The sequence below is a fragment of the Rhamphochromis sp. 'chilingali' genome (genome assembly GCF_963969265.1).
Source record: "Rhamphochromis sp. 'chilingali' genome assembly, chromosome: 1".
NCBI classification, from domain to species: domain Eukaryota; kingdom Metazoa; phylum Chordata; class Actinopteri; order Cichliformes; family Cichlidae; genus Rhamphochromis; species Rhamphochromis sp. 'chilingali'.
The window spans coordinates 30,178,300-30,193,629 of NC_137929.1; the positions used below are offsets into that span (position 1 = coordinate 30,178,300).

Consider the following 15,330-nt stretch of genomic DNA (forward strand, 5'->3'; position numbering starts at 1 on the left):
TCCAAGGTTTACAAATAATTGCCACCAAACTTACAACCAGGACAAATTGCCGCCATATTGCAATCAGTCTGAGGCACTCTGCACTGATTGCAATGCAACAGGGGATTTGACTCAACTGGTTACCAAGTAGTGGTATTCCAGAGAAACAAGCAAGGTTGCTCATCACCTGTCATTTTGCAATTAAATTACTGACTATGTCACTATTTGTGGAGGGATTTCTAAATTTCTTTGTGGTGTTTCTGGCTTGACTCTGGATGTAAGTAGTTAATGCGAATGTTTCTTTAATTATATAAATTAACTTGTTTTTATGCAGATGGCAACAGAATTCTGACTTTTGCCAATTTATCACAAACAGCTTGATCCTGTTCAGTAGTAGACCAGCTCCATGTCATTCCCATTTTATTTCCTTCTTGATACACCAAAGTCACTTTGAAGACAGACTGACTGAGTGGCAAGAGATCTGGTCCCTGTCTTTGAAGCAGCTATTTCAAAGGTAACAAGATCGCAAGCTCATTGCTCGAAGATGCAATAATTTTGGTTGTGCCGCAGCCTCCAAACACTGTTTTCCCTCGAGGAACTATAGAAAAGCCTCTGTTACTAGCACAGGATTATCATATTTGTACTTTTAGGCTATTCAGTTTACTGCAATACAATACCAGGACTAGTAGGCTGCCTGCATTTGAAAAACTGGAGCCACGTAACAGCCCACAGTTTTTGCTTGCAAATCAATGAATTGATTACTCACTGACTAATCACTGAATCTCAAATGTCAATTACTGTATGATATAAACGCATGATATCTTTTGCATGTATATATTTGAAGCAGCTGTATTTAGCGACGCACGCCATCTGAAACAAAGTGAAAAAGTACACATTTGGTGAACACACTGAAACGTGTAAGGAAACTAGAAACATCCCGTAATTCTGTCTAAGTGCATTATTTGAGAAACTGTATTTATTCTCCACCTCTGGGTTCTTTCAGAAATACTTGGACTCATTTATTGCATTTGCAGTATTAAAAACAGACCTTTTTTGTATTTGTTTGTTTGTGAAAAGCTGACATTTTGAAGCTGCAGTCCAAGGCTTTCACATGGCAACGGCCAAAAGACCACAACAATAGCACGCGAAGGTTAAAATAGATTTTGGCAAACAACACCCACGACTAATCATGCGTGTGCCTGCACTACAATGGGGGTTTTCATGCTTCTAAGCCCTAATAAAGTCAAAGTGAAACACCCTCTGTGCTCCGATGTGTCCCTCATTTTCCTAGATTGATTTTTCTTCTTATTGTAATTGATTGGTGGGTAAAATGATACAAGCGCTGGCTGTGCAGTATGTGACAAACAAACACGAGTTTTAAAAACGCAGATTGTAAATTGACCTGGGTTTTTGTTAGCCAGGTTGGCAGCTGCGAGCAAATAGCCTTTTAAGGGACTGTGCTATTCATTAGAGTGTTGACCAAGAATTGTTTAAAGAGCTTAAAGAAATGCACTGATCTGAAATATATTTGCTCATAATTAGCTTTCCACCGACCCCTGTGTCTTCAGTGTGAGTGCGCTATGATGCTCTCGATGAAGCAACACAAGCCAGTGTCATCAATTAAGGCAACAATGTGCTAAAGCTTTACTGTTCCACCGGTATTATAATGAGCACGCACTATAGAAAGCTAAATAATTCCTGGGGACACAGAGAGCTCCTCAAAGGGCTTATTTTCACCGAAGTCAGTGTCTGCCTCGTGCAAAGGCCGAGGCTGAAGGCACACACAATTGGCATTCAATCAGACAAGAGCTCAGAAACTCCTTTTTCTTCTCCAACATGTGGATTTAAAGCTCAAATTGCACTTAACGGGAAAAGTGTGAGCAGTCCAGAGTCACTGTTTAATGATGCCCTGTGTTTGTTTTCTGGGAAATTCACTTTTTAATCTCCTGGACTCTGTGAAGGCTTGCCAGGGTAGTGGTGCCACATAAAACCCCCTTGATTTCTTATTTTATCTGTGGACAACCAAATCAATCGTTGTCTCCCCTGCACCTGCTCACCTCCCTCCTCCACAGCCCCCCAAAAGAGATAGGCCCACGCTGCCCGTCCCACTCTCCAATCAGGCTGTTTAGACCAGGCTATTTCAGGCAGAGAATGAGGCACCGGGTGGTCAAGCACTCCTCAGTGTCTCAGAGAGACGAGTGCATGTAAAAAAAAAGAAGAAGAAGAAGAAGAAGAAAAAGCATTGAAATTTCCCAGGATCTTGACATGTCTAATTGAGATTTCATGCCCTATTTTCTCAAAGATCCGAATCCTCGCTCTGTTCTACTGCAAGCAGTATTTCCCTGAGGATTGAGATGAAAGAAATTGTTTTCAGGTTTTATTTGGTTTTTGTTCCTTTAAGGGTTGTTTTTTTTTCATCGTGCTAGAGCAGCTTTTCAATAAAAGTCCGCCCCCCTTCTTTCTTTTTCTTTCTTTCTCTCTTTCTTTTTTAGATAAAGTGACTGCGGTTGATTTGGTTTGTCTGACAGGTAGCGAAAAAATGAAATCCAATAAAGTTTCGGTTTCTTCCATCAGAATAATTCATTTGACTACATGCATAGATTTGTCATGATTTTTGCAAAAAAAGAAAAAGAAAGAATGACAAAAAGAAGTAGTCTTATATTTTGCTTCGACAATGAAAAACAGCTGCAGAGATTTATTATTGACACATGTGCAAACATAGAAACACAAAACATAAGACAAAAATGGAGTTTGTACACACAGCCTGAAATCTCGTAGGCAGGATTGCTGTGATTGCTTTAAGTAGTTCACCACTGGCTGAAATGCAGCCCCAAATCACGACAGAGCCTCCACCGTGTTATACAGGGGTGGCTGTAGCTCAGGTGGCAGAGCAGGTCAGCCACTAATCAGAAGGTCGGTGGTTCGATCCCAGGCTGCATCCTGGCTGCATGCCAAATATCCTTGGGCAAGATACTAACCCCGTGTTTGCCTACTGGTGGTGGTCAGAGGGCCCGGTGGCGCCAGTGTCCGGCAGCCTCGCCTCTGTCAGTGCGCCCCAGGGCAGCTGTGGCTACAATGTAGCTTGCTATCGCCAGTGTGTGAATGTGTGTGTGAATGGGTGGATGACTGAATGTAGTGTAAAGCGCTTTGGGGTCCTATGGACTAGAAAAGCGCTATACAAATGCAGGCCATTTACCATTTACCATACAGATGGCTGTAGATGCTCACTGTGACCTCTCTCTCGATGGTCCTTAACTCATCAGCAGGACCGGTATCTGCTCCTTCGTGTAAGGACGAGCAGGATGAACACTGTGAGGTCACTGTGTGAATGTCCCTGACTAAACAATCAGAAACAGATTTCATGAGGGTGGCCTGAGGGCCCGATGTCCTCTAGTGGGCCCTGCAATCACTGCCCGGCAGCTGGGAGCCCAAATGGCATTTACCTTAGAATACCAGAACTGACAGGTCCACCGCTGATGCCCTGTGCTTTTCACAGATGAGAGCACCCTGAGCATATCTGACAGATGTGAAGGGGTCTGGAGGGGTGAAGGGATGCACAGACTACTACCAGCTAGGCATTGGCACCCTGACTGCCATCAGGCATTAGAGTGAAATCCTTGGAGCCATGTCAGACGTTAAGCTGGTGCAGTGGGTCCTGGGTTCCTCCTGGTGCATAACAATGCTCAGAGTCATGTGGTCAGAGTATGCAGGCAGTTCCTGGAGAATGAAGGAATTGATATCATTGATTGACCCCCATGCTGGCCTGACCTAAATCCAAGAGAACAGCTCTGGGACATTATGTTTTCAACGCTGCCAGGTTGTACCTCAGACTATCCTGGAGCTCAGTGATGCCCTGCTCCAGATCCCCCAGAACACCTTCTGTCATCTCATTAGGAGCATGCAAGCACATCTTCATTTAATATTTTGGCATAAAACCACAGTAACACAATAAGATGCATCAAATAATGCATATTCAATACATCTGTTTTTCCCCCATATCCCATGTCTGTTTATCTTGCTGCTTCATGCACCACTATGTCACTCTACCACTCTGCTCCCTGTGCTCTCACAATGACATCACCCATTCTTACATTACACATCCCTAACAGTCACAGTGGGAGCACCAGCTTCCCAGCAGGCCCCACATTAGATGGTCTACAATCAGTGACATCATGCACAAGCATCAAGCTCAATACCACGGGGAAATACACAAGAAGTGGGAGTGATCTCAGAGCCCCCAGGGCTTTTATTTATTTGTATCTTTTTTCATCTGGTATAAAGCAGGTTACATGACAGAAAGATATTAGCATCACATAAGGGAGTGACATTAAGTGATCTTGAGGATGTAAAAATGCTGTATTTCGTTTTTTTCCATCTGCTGTCACTTCTAACATAAAAATATCAGGTTACATTAAATGAGACATTTCTGTAGCCACGGATGATCAAGGCTATATCAAAGAAGACAATGCCTAAATGTGTCTACTGAAGCTTTTCCATTACATACACCATTCTCAGTGTTGCTTTTGTTAAATATATTTATATTTTGTTTATCAAGATATGCTGTATGTACCTTGATGATCCAAGGCAGCTTGTTGAAGCTTGACCTCTCTTGACACAGATAGTTTTTTTCTTTTTTGGAAAGGTTGCTCCCACTTGAAGGTATTTAAATAGATTCAAAAGCTTGTTTGAAGATCTTCAAAGCAATGCACCAAACCATCGTAAACAAGCGGCTTACACCAAAGCATAAATCTTGGGTTTTTCTGCTCAGAAAAAAAGTGCACTTTACCCAAGCTGGCTAAACAATGTAACCCCCTTTCATGGTCACCAAAAGTTGTTAACGGTTTCTATCAGTTTTGTTTTATCCACGTGATGGAGGTAACACAGTTGCTGCCAGTTTTAAAGGTTATTAAAAAGCTTGCAGCTGCAGTTGGTTTGACGTCTGGAAAGTCCAAACCATGTTTCAGCTTGAGGTTTCCACCTATTTTGTGATCTTTTCCCATCTAAACTGTATTAAACCTATAGGTGGCACAATGCTCCACAGAGTTATTAGAGTCCTCAGCGCTCGTAGTCCTTTGCATGACAGTCTCTTCCCTCTTGGGGTGGCTGTAGCTCAGGTTATAGATCAACTAATAGCCTTTCGCTAATCAGAAGGTTGGTCATTCGACCCTTAGCTGCTCCAGTATCCAGGATGCAAGTCTAAGTATCCTTGGGCAAAATACTAAACCCCAAGTTGCTCTCCAGTGACTTCATCACAGAGCAACTTGGGGTTGTAAATGTTTGAAGCAGTGTTGTAGAAAAAAGTGCTTGTGTGAATGTGGCATGAGTGAGTGCTGAGGTAGAGTAGAAAAGTGCTAGTATTCCTGATATGATATCAGAGCTCTTGTCTGTTACCTGTGTATATGTTTCATTCTTCTTTTATCTGCAGGTTTGGTTTCACACCACATTTCTTCATTCACAAATTGTATTGCTGTATTATTCTGTGGTTGTGCGTGCATCTGAGCTCTGAAGTCCTCTTGTTAGTGATACTATTTTTGGAGATGCATTACTCCATTTATCTAGAATCTACTTTAAAGCTTTTCATTAAAAAAAACTTGTATTATGTATCTGAAAACCTGTCTTTTTAACTTGACCTTTGTGAATTCTCTCTAAAAGCTGGAAATCACATATAGGGAATCTTTGTTGTTTGTAATACCGAGCATGGTGCAGAATTTAAAGCTTCTTTATGCACTAAAGAACTCCTCTAACATATTCAAAGAAATAATTAAGCTGTGGTTTCGCTCCCAAAGGAATCCTCTGCAATAATATTCCTGACATTCCAGTTCATTTAGCGCTTGGCATCTGCACTTCTTTCTGATCATAGCAATCTCTGAGCTCAAGGAAGAAAAGTCGCATTCAAAGAAATCTTTTATGGCAGTTTTGCTTATTACCCTCCTTTACAGCCTTTCAGGAAGCTCGTCTCGACACCTTTTTGTCCACTCCCAGCAGGGAGCATTAATAATCACCTCCATGCAACACTGGGACCATTGTCACAGAAGCAGCTCCAGCAAAGGGACCGTTAATGTCTCAAAGGAACCACTATTGACATCTTAGTGCTTTTGGAAGGATCTATTGGAGAGACAAAAATGCCTGTCTGTGAAAAAAATGCTCATCCTTGCAGGTTGCCAGTAAGTGTGCTGGGATGTCAAGATCCCTCACCTTTGGAGGTGGACCAGTGGATTAGTCAGTGGATTCAAATGGGAAGGAGGCTGAAGTGGGAATATTTGAGCTGAGTAAGTTTCAAATATAAATAACAATCGTGCACTTTTTATCCCCTTAACCATTGAATGGGGGTTTGGTATTATTAAGTATCTGACAGAGGGTGGTAAATTACATGAGGCTGGGGGAAAATACTACATTTCACAAGCGCTGTACTACAGTTTAATAAGGAGAGATTCTTTGGAAGAATTAAACATGATTCATTGATAGAATTCAAAATTCAGTTATTTGGCAATTAGACTCAGATGACCCATCATAGCAGAGCAGAATCCAGCACTAGGCATTAGGACAGGACACCCAGAAGTCTAGATGCTGGTGGTTGGTGGTGAAGATGAAGATGGAGGCTCGGCTGGAGCTTAAGAAATCACAGTCTGGAAAGGAGAATGACGTAAGAGCACTGAAATTTAACATACGCAGAGTGGAGGCTGATTGGCTCAAAGAAGGTGGGCAAGAGGGTGATTGGACTAGAGGAATGATGTCAGCACTGAGTTTGACAGCGTGGCAAACAGGAAGTGATATAAAGCATAAGGTTCATGTAAAAAAAATCACAAAAGTCCAGAACCGGTAAAATTTTAGCCAATGACAACATTTATAGCCCACATTCATTTATTATACCTATCACAGTATAGGCCCTTGAAATACACATGCACCACAGGTCACACTGTGAGACGTACAATACAGACAATCAATAAGAACTGAAAATTCAAACTGATCTCTCTTCACAAACTCATCTGAAGTTTAAAACAACCCCTGTTTGGGTGCTGCAGGTGTAGCAGATGCAGCACACTGGGCTGAATGCACTCCTTAATGAATGAATTTCAATGACTAGCTACAGCCCACAGTGACGCTTTGCAACAGAAAGGGGCGCCCCCTGCTGTAAGGAGTCAGCGCCTCAATTAGCGACCCAGAGGTTTCCTTCTTTACTGTCCAGTTGATGTGGGACCTTATTGCTCCACATTTCAGAGATGGATTAGGTTAATGGACCCCGCATTGACCCGCCTTCCCTCTGAGGGGTGCAGATATTACACAGCTGCTCCTTTTTTGGGGCCCTTAAATATAGATGGCTCCGCTTGCACTTTCTCTCAATTAAAGCTATATTGTTTTACAATAAAGAGTCCCCCGAGAAACCAAATTTGCTAGTTTTCAGCCAAAGGTCATTAAATACTATAATACCTGGCGTAATCATGGCTGCATGAATATTGGGTTCATAATCTCTTGATATTGATTATCCTTCACTGTAACACTTGTGTCAGGCAGGGGACTTTGCATGCAGTTTATTTTTGCTTGGATATTTTTATATCTTTATATTACTTTAAGTTGTTGAGGTTAAGAATTAACATGATGATAAATGGAGCATTTGGAGGTTTTGATTTTTTTTTTCCATCAGTGTCCCTTTATGGCCACGCCCTCTGCACAGTCAGCAAATTGTTTGCCACAGCCACAGGTTTCTCTGTAATATCAGAACAGGAAGTCCAATTTAGACAAGCAATGGTAGACAGCACGAAACTCTTAAAACAGTCTGTAAAAAATATAATGCAAACCAGGGGTAAGAGGTGTGGATGAGTAGTAGTAATCTGAATGTGCCACAGGAAAAGAAGAAGAAGAAGAAGAAGAAGAAGTTGTTAGCCTGTCAAAATACTTTGCTTTCTTGTGTGCTAAGTTCAAATGATTCATTGGTGCTTTTACCCTAAAGCTACAGGTGCAGGTTTTTAGCATCTTTCATGCAGTCCTTAAAAAAGCCAAATGTGTGAAAGAATACATTGTGCTGGGTTTGTCTTCCTGCTCTCTGGGTAAGGTGTAGCTGACCAGAAGCAGGAGGACAGTGCTGGACCAAAGCTACAGGAGTCTGGTAAGATTTGCTAATGATTGTTGCCTCGACTGCCACATGGGAAGCAGGTAATGTTTAAGTTCAGCAAGTATTTATTTGTTCAGCCCCTCAGCCAAAACCAGCAACCGGTGGACTGCAGTAATGGGATATTTAACTTGATGGATTTGAGAGTAAGCTTGGCTGTACCTGAAGTGAAAGAGCTGATTTATTTAGTTTGTTCAAACGACAGGAGAGAGTGTGTGTGTGTGCTTGTGTGTGGGGGTGGGGTCCTAAGCACCCCCTCTTATTAGGTGGTTATTTGCTGCCTTCATGTTCTTACTGTCCAATTCTGTTACTAGCACTAAGATGCTGACAGCCTTATGCCTCCAGCCTGATTTATCCTGATATATTGACCCTTTCTTGTGTCTGATCTTTAAAATATAATCTACCTAGTGGAGAAAGTCTTCCTGACATTCATTTGGGACACACCTTTACAAATCACCATTAAAAACAGGGCCAACGGGTCCATGTTCTCTTTCATTTTACGAATTCGTATGTGCTATCTAAATGCTAATGAGCTAATTGATATTTGAAGGCATGAATGACGTCCCCCTCCCCAAAAAAGCCAGAAACTACAGTCTGCTGTCATCAAGATGTAAAGCCTGGAAACATTGTTGAGAGGATCGATTTGGAAGGGGTCTTTTTTAAAAAAAAAAAAAAAAAAGAAGAAGCTTAAAATGTTGGAGGGGGGGCATCAAAACAAGTCTTTCAAATGTTGTTTCCAGGATTTACACACTGATGACATTGAAGTTATGCTAATTATAAGTAGCCTCAGCCAGAAAACTGGAGCTACATCAAACTAAGCGATTTCCAGTGCTGCACGCCAACGTTACAGCCCAGGAAATGTTGTTTTCCAAAACAAAAAAAATGTATGTTCAGTAGCCCAGTGCTTGTTTAAGCATCATTAAAGGTGCTTTGTTGTTGTAGGTCCACATAAAGGAAAACTGACATTGTTCTGTGCTTGCAGGAAATGAAGCCTGGCGCGCACCGGCGGACGTCATTCACATCCTGACTGCTTACAGCTGTTTCTAATATGGAGTAATCTGCTCTCTAAAATATTTATTTGTTTTCTTTCAGTTCAGAGCCGTCACTGAAGCTGTCAGACCACCGGCGGATATCTCCCAATCTATTTTCCAGCTGTGAGGATTTCTTCCTGGAGCTGTACGCCAAAAGGCAAATTCATTTGCTCTTCCCACTGACACTCTGAGATTTTCTATCATCGGCATCACTCGGGTCACTCATCCATTTTTTTTTTCTTTACAGTCCAGCCATGTTTTGTTTTTTTTGGGCTACACATGTTTCCCAATTTGTGAATTCACCCTGAGAACAGATCATACATTCGACACATAGAAGCAGCAACATGCTGAAATTTGAGCGACCCGACTTCAATTTTTAATTCGTGAAATCCTTTTTATGTGGTTGATTCCCTAGTATGATGCCAAAAATGAAGATGCTGGAAAATGTTCACTAAGCCTCATGACTTTTTTTTTTTTTTTTTAAAGAAAATGTAAAAGCACTTGTGTGGTTGAAGGCTTGCTTGTTTATTTTTTTTATTTTTATAGATTTGAAGACATTAGAAGTGAATCCAGTTTGTTACAGTGGGTCCTCAGTCACAACTGGGGCTGGAGTGGTTGATGCAAAGTTCTCATGTTATTTCCTGTGTCTAACAACAAATAATACAAATTTGGAGAGATGCTATATTCTGAAGGCTGCCTTTTTTTTTCATAGGAGTTTGTGCATCCCTCTTTATTTGTTTTTGAGGTGAGGACAGTGATGTAGGTACCATCAATTATGATAAAATGTCTGTTGTCACAGCTGATGACACACACATGACTAACACTAACATGTGTTTGAGTTTTTTACATCCTATTAAGAGACTACACTAAGCTCCATTTATTATCTGGCATCTACTGGACATACACATAAAGCAAAATGCCCTGGTATGCATGTACATCTGTGTGTCAGGTCCTCTTGTGTTTTGCTAGGAGTTACATTATATACTGTGCCTGTTTGAAACTGTCTGACCGCCTAAAAGAACCGATCTCCCCTCTGATTGCATTTACGTTAGCCTAACTGTTGCTCCACCCTCTGAAAGTCGACAAAGAAGGTATGAGATAACTCCTGCTGTAGAGTGTGCTTCACTAGTGCACATCCAGTAAGGTAAAAATTACGGTAATATCAGTATGTCTTTAAAATAAAATAAAATATGAAAAAGTGCCGGGGGAGCCCCAATTAACGCCCACATCTGTTTCTAACCTGTAGGTCGAGGGTTGAGGGCTGACCGTTGACTGGAGGGCTCCGAGTCAGACGGCATATAGGCTGCCTTTACAGTCACTGTGTTAGAGCAGTGCGCTGTCCGCGGTGCTGAAACCTGCTGATGAACGCGGGGATTCGCTTTCAGCACCAGTGCAAACGGGGAAATGGCGCAGACAGTAGCAGGGTGAGAACGAGTGCGGCTGGCCTGCTAGAGAGTGGAGGGGAAAGGCGTTTCGGAGTAGTTTTATTGTGTCTGCGAGGGCTGGAGTGGAATAAAGAAAAGAGAGAGGAAAAAAAACGAGCCGTTTGCAACACGTGAAAGCAGCACACGTCTCTTACATGACTTCAGTAAGGTCGCTGATTCTTAGATGATGGTGACAGTGTGGTGATCTGCTGTTAAACAAATTTCTCAGGTTTCTTTCTTTGCTTTTTGTTCTTCCTTTTCTTTTTTTTTTGTTAAGGGGGGGCAAAAGAGCGGACTATGCTACTCTCGAGTCGTGGTGTTATTCCCGCCCGCTCCACAGACCCATACCACGGCAAAAAGGCGATGTTTGACTTCAAATGCCATATTTAGGAAAAATGCTCGGTCGCTTTGAGTGACTGGGGCGAGGACGAATGGCGTCTTGTGATCTGGGAAGAGACGCTCGAGCTCAGTGAGGAACGCCTCGGAGCCAATAGCATTGGAGGGCTTGTGCACGCATAAGCGGTGGATGGAGCTTCTCCGGGTATACTTCCGCGTCCAATGCATGTTCATGTGTAGGTTGAATGGATGAAACGGGGAGTGCGGAGAGGTATAGGCATGCTGTGATACGGCCCTATATATTTGCCGGCAGGACTATCTTCCTTTTAAAGAGAACCTCCTCCGTGCATTGGCTTCCACTCAGTGATGTCGCGTATTTGTGTGGCGCACCTGTAAAGAGCGAGACAGGCAGAAGCCGGCTTTTTTAATTATTTGATTCCTTTTCTTTCTTCTGTTATCTTTTTTTCCCTTTTGTTTCATGCATTTGCTGAAAGGAACTCATTTCTGTGTTTTGATTTAATAAATATTTCATTTCCCTCATTTTATCTTGTTTGTGTTGGCTTTTTATGTTCCCAAGTTTGAACTAAAGAGAGCGGAATTCGTCATTTTACACGCTATTGGCCAGGTGTTTTCATTCAGAGATTGTTTGCCTAAGGACGTCCCTAACTTTCATTTGTAGAAACGGTAAGATATTTTTTACACATTTGCTCATTCACCTGAAACATGTGAAATCGATTTCTTCTTCTTTTTTATTATTATTACTAAGCCTGTTTCTGTTCGCTGAGGACAGTGTGTAGAGCAGATCATGCATTCACTGTAGTCTCAGGCTGTCTTATTGCATGCAGACGCGATGGGGAAAGTCGCCGTGATGCATTCATGTTTCCCCACTCAGGGCTGATTTTCAACTCTTGAATCGCGGTGGCTTGGCATATAGGAGAGACTTACAACAGGCTTTCTCCGCACATGTGCTCAATTTTTTTTCTCTCCTTCCCCCCCCCCCCCCCACCCCTCGACATGCATGGACGCACTATTGCTCTAGTGTGCAGAAATACAGGCCTTGTAGAGAGCTGAAACGTGGGATCCGCATAGTAGTCGTTACACTGTATCCAAAGGTAGAAATGTGGGGTGTATTAGACTGATGTTACATATAGAAATTAATATTACTGGATACATGATGGAGCCAGTAAACAAACTAACAAAATTTAAGCTGTTTGATCTTAGACTTGAGCTCTTTCATTAATATAAAAACTTGCGATTTTATTTAAGCTCTAAATTATAAAAGAGAAAAAAGCGGGTCCAAATACAAATGAGATTTAAAATTAATGAGTGGTGGCTTTATTTTTTTTCTGTCTTTCTAATTTAATCGTAAGATGGTCTGTAAGGTTTAAGATGCAGCGTAACTGCAAAAAGACCAATGCTATATAGGTTAAGTGCAGCCGGGTGTTGTGCTACTTAGAGTTGCCGGATGAAGTTCTGCTATCACATGCATATTCCTATGCTATTTTTGAATTTCCATGCAGCGCTTATTTGTGAAGAATACAGGAGCTTAGCTACTCGTCCCAATTTTTTAGAAAAAACAAACACAAAAACCCAAAGCGATCCTAACCTTTGTCAGCATTCCTGTCTTTTGCCCTTTTTTGTCTTTAAATATAGGCCACCTATATATTAATTCCATGCCCATATGTTTGCTCTGCATGGATAACAATGGAGATGCTGAAAACTTAAAATATATATAAAATGTTTATGTTCACGTCATCGCTGGAAAAGGCTATCTGTTAAAATTAGCTGATTACCCTACAAAGAACCCTAGTGGCACAATGTTGTTTTTGTTTATTTGGTTTTATTTTATTTTGGAGCTGTCGCTATTTCTTAGTTGTAATTCTCCTCTGTGCTGAGCGCTGTTTAAAGCAGCAGCCTACACCTGCAGCAAATCAATTAATCGTCTATTTCCGGTATAGAGAGGGTGGGTCTGCGCTGATTGGCCAAAAGTCTGATTAGTTTATTTAGGGTGGCTGGGTTCCCGCCGCTCCTTATTCTGCTGCGCAAAGACTGTGACCAAGTTTGATGTCTGCAGGTTGTACCGCAATAAATTCCCGCGACGCCGATTCAACACATCAAGGTAAGACAAGTCAAAGTGTTAGCGTGCTTAAAAACAAAGAAATACTAACTGTAAAAAGGGGTCAGAGCTGTTAGCTAGGCCAGACATGCTAGCTGAGCGCCATTAGAAGTAGTTTTGACTTGAGTAAACTTTGCCTCTTGTAACCTAACCTTAAAGCTTCTTAAGTTAGTGGGGTAACCTAATTAGTTTGGTCTACAAAATAAAATTGTGTGACCAAAAAAAAAAAAAGACGCTCTAAAGCCCCTCCATCACTGGCAGAGGTTGTGTTAGCTAAACCCGCTCGGCTAAACCACAATTAGCAGAAAATGGAAGTTTCACCCGGATTAAACGCTCCACCTCTAACCGCTTTCTTTCGTAGCGTAATCTGTAAGTAGTCACGGTCTTTAATTGGATGAGCTGGGTTTCAGCACCGCCACAGGTGTCACAAATTAACCTAACATCACTGGGTTGCGTTCACTTGTTCCCGGTGAGATGGCTTCACTTCACTGTAGAAATGCTTTACTAACAGGAATTTAAGTTCAGTTGGTTTTAACAGTGGCTTTTGCCTATAAACACACAAAGCCTAAAAACGTAACCCCCGTCACCCATTGTTTTTGGGATTTTTTTTCCGTATCTAAGTGACTTATAATAATATAAGTATATTTTTTTTACACAGGCAAATTGCTAGCTGTAAGGAGTCCTATGTATTTTCAGAGTGATTAAATTGCCTGATCTCATTGCTAGTAAACCTTGGATTATTTTGGGTGATACGCCGGTCAAAGTAAAGAGCCTGGTAATTTTGTCTTTGTAAGCTTGACCTGTTAAGACTTGGAATTGCGGCAAATGCGTTTTCACTCTACTTTGTACTTTGTGTGGCCTTGAATATTGATTGAGTGAATCTGTCGAAGCCACAGGCATCGTGGTGAGTAACCTTCAGCTGTGAGGTCACGAAAAGATTACATATCATGGAGTCAGCAGCTAAGAGCCTGACCGGGTAATTTACCAGAAATGCAGGACATCTGTGGCTAGGGGAATAGTCAAAAGGAAAGTGACATCTTGAAGCTTTCAGTTTTTTTTTTTTTTTTTTTTTTTTGTTTTCCTTTTTAAAATTTTTTATTTTATTTTATAAAAAGGAGGTCCTTAGTGATTATTAAACCTTATATGCGATTAACAGATGAAAAATCAGTTGTCTATGCTGCTTTTTGTCTGGGCATCCGAATAAATGCAGTACTACAAAATAATGAAACGCTGTGGGGGGGAATTCATAATTTCTCTAACAGAAATGCTTCTCCCCAATCATGCTGCGTTTTATTTTGTTCTTAGTTGTACTGGCTGTAAGAACACTGTTCGCTGCACAGTGATTGCACTTAATTTTTCTGATATCAGTGGTGTTGAACACCGCTCAGGGGATATTAATTCAGATGAAGTGTCACGGCAGATCTAATCATAGGTATGTAAAAGATAGCTGCTGCTTTTAGGCATTTTTCCCCTTCCTCTCTGTTCGTGCAACGTCCACAGCTTCAGCAGCCTTCCTGAGGACAAGAGATAAGAGCGGTTGTCTTTATGTATTATTGAGCCCCCACGTCTGCCTTTCTAAATAAAGGCTGCTGACAGAGTGACTAAAATGCAGGACAGTGAGTGAACTTCCAAAGGCCACATATCACTGTGCTCTGCACGGCGATGTGTGCTGCTGTCAGAACTGGGTTAGTATACAGCGTGTAGCTTTGAGGAGAAAAGCAATTTTGCCCTCTTTGTCCTCCTTAAATGTCCGTCCCATCCCCCTTCCATGACTTCGTTGCCTAACGCCCCCCCATTACAACCCCCCTTGCTGCTGAGACAGGCTAAGGCTCTGTGGCTTTTGCACTTACTGTGTGTTGGCCACAGGGTGGCCCTCCCCAGTATGTGCAGGTCATTACTGGAGATCAGCAATGCATTGTCCTTGAACCCTGTTACTGCTTTGTCAGGCCTGGATACAGTAGGTGGGGTTTTTGTGTGTGTTGAGTGCTTTATGTAATTTAACTGTATTGTCTGCAGGCCTGTTTCTGGTGGTGGAAATATGCCTGGTTTTGTGTTAGACATATGATTTGGATATTGGTGAACTGGATTCATGAAGGATTTTTTTGTTTAATTAAAGTGTTTTGTTTTTTTACTCTTAGTGGTTTTAAGTACCGACTTGGATTTCAGCAGTCTCACTAGTATGTGTGTGGTTTTTCTTTAATTTACAAGTATCATGGTGGATTATTCTTGGAGCACAGGAACAGTTTTTCCTTAATAATGACTTGCACACTTTAAAATATAATGGCAGATAGTCCTATTATAGTACTGTATATTTTGTTACAGGAGGTTAGACTAATT

The 15,330-nt window shown here is 41.6% G+C and overlaps 1 protein-coding gene and 1 long non-coding RNA gene across 5 annotated transcripts in view; one reads left to right on the forward strand and one right to left on the reverse strand.

Annotated features, from left to right (window-relative positions):
* LOC308392767 overlaps positions 1 to 15,330 on the reverse strand; it is a 76,146-nt gene that overhangs the window by 8,941 nt on the left and 51,875 nt on the right. The window lies entirely within an intron of this gene.
* LOC308402471 (ELAV-like protein 2) overlaps positions 11,110 to 15,330 on the forward strand; it is a 32,545-nt gene continuing 28,324 nt past the window's right edge. For 2 of the 4 annotated variants that reach the window (XM_080891355.1, XM_080891357.1), the window contains exon 1: positions 11,111 to 11,561. The gene's annotated coding sequence lies outside the window, so the exon portion shown is untranslated. Of the gene's footprint in view, positions 11,562 to 12,951; positions 12,997 to 15,330 lie in introns of all 4 variants that reach the window. The other 2 variants (XM_080891358.1, XM_080891356.1) reach the window with 2 other exon arrangements.